The following is a 1,621-nucleotide window of genomic DNA, read 5'->3' on the forward strand; positions in this document are numbered from 1 at the left end:
CACACACACACACACACACACACACACACGCTCACACACACTGAGAAGCAGCAGAGTTTAAAAACAGATCTAATGAGAAGAGGAAAAGTCATGGTGAGGTAAAGTTAGATATGTTCCCTCATCTTAGAGTCGGAGGCTGTTTTAATTTGTAAGCAAAGGCAGCACACCAGCAATGGGATTTTAATTGATACACATAAATAATTCTTTGTGTATATTCGCACTTGAGTCAGATTTGCTGTTTATTTGACGATTGAAAATAGTCATTATCGAGATTCGTGTTGATGTTGAAGATTTTATTTATTAATAAAGCTCGCCCCTTAATATCCTCTGATCCGTTCCCAATTAATTAAGTCAAAATCCACATCAAACTAGAACTTACACAAATACCAAGCTTTGCCTTTTATTTCTCTTCTAGTCGAGCGCTACGACAAAAAAACAAATGAAAGCTAAACACTGCTCTTATTTTTGCTCAGATAAAATAATGAGGGCTGTCTGTGAATACGAGCCAGTCTGCTATGATGAAGGTTTTTAACAGGTTGTTTTGTTTCGGGTTTTTCTCCTCAGTCTGTTTTCCTGCTGATGGGAAACTACATTCTACAAAGTGCTTCGTCACATGTAAATCGCAGTGAGAGTGAGCTTTTGTGTTTGACAAACTAACGATGTTCACACTGTGAAACAGAAAGACATTTTTCAGTAATATTAACCTTCTACAGCTTGTACACATCGTTCTATAACAAAAAATCACAGTCGACCTGTAGACAACATTACTACTGGGGCCGGGCCATATCAGAATGGAGACATGAGGACACAACAGCAGCTACTGAACAGAAGCTGGTTGGTAATAACTGGGGCCGGGCCATATCATACCGTTCACGGTGATACCGGTGTAATGTTGGACAATGATAAGAAAATGAAATATGGTGATAGAATATGGGTAAAACGCACATGCGCAGTGCCTTTGTTTACATACGCACATGGCGGCGACGCAGAATGAGAAGAGCGAAAGCGGATCGTTGAATGAAACAGATGAACCAGAACTGGTTTGTAAAAATGCTGCAGCTTCACTGGTGTGGAACTGGTTTAGCTTTCATCCGTCAGACACACAACAAAGCACTATTTTTGGTAGCGCATGCTAGCGGGCCGTCGTTATTACCGTGTTGTTTGGAAAATACGGCGCACTTAAAATCAATCCTTTGATTTTTCTGAAAGTCGACAGAGCCCCTTATAATCCCGTGTGCCTTATGTATGAACTCTGGTTGTGTTTACTGACCTCGAAACGATTTTATGTGCACGGCGCTCGAAAATGTTTCAGTACAACTTTGCTAAGCTACGAAGCCGCACCGCTTGACGGATTGTCGGAGCATTACGGCTATTGTAGGCGGAGCCTCGCGGAGTGATACGTACTGTGCTTCAACATGTTACCGTATTGGTAATAATACGGTAAATAATCAGCAGCTTGTTTTGATTTAAATATTTATTTCCCATAATAAGTTCAACAGGGTAGATGTACTTAAGGAACATGAGACTTTTTCAGATAAATAAAGGCAAATATTGCAAACTACACAAAAGGCAGCCGCTAAAGCTTTTAAGTTTCAAAATAGAACAAACGAAACAGACTAAA

General features: G+C 40.2%; 1 protein-coding gene across 1 annotated transcript in view; it reads right to left on the bottom strand.

The window, feature by feature from the left end:
* The window catches only part of arhgef39 (Rho guanine nucleotide exchange factor (GEF) 39), a 95,715-nt gene that overhangs the window by 27,519 nt on the left and 66,575 nt on the right, over nucleotides 1-1,621 (bottom strand). The window lies entirely within an intron of this gene.

The sequence above is a fragment of the Pundamilia nyererei genome, unplaced genomic scaffold (assembly GCF_000239375.1).
Source record: "Pundamilia nyererei isolate P.nyererei 1_Seehausen unplaced genomic scaffold, PunNye1.0 scaffold00050, whole genome shotgun sequence".
Lineage (NCBI taxonomy): Eukaryota > Metazoa > Chordata > Actinopteri > Cichliformes > Cichlidae > Pundamilia > Pundamilia nyererei.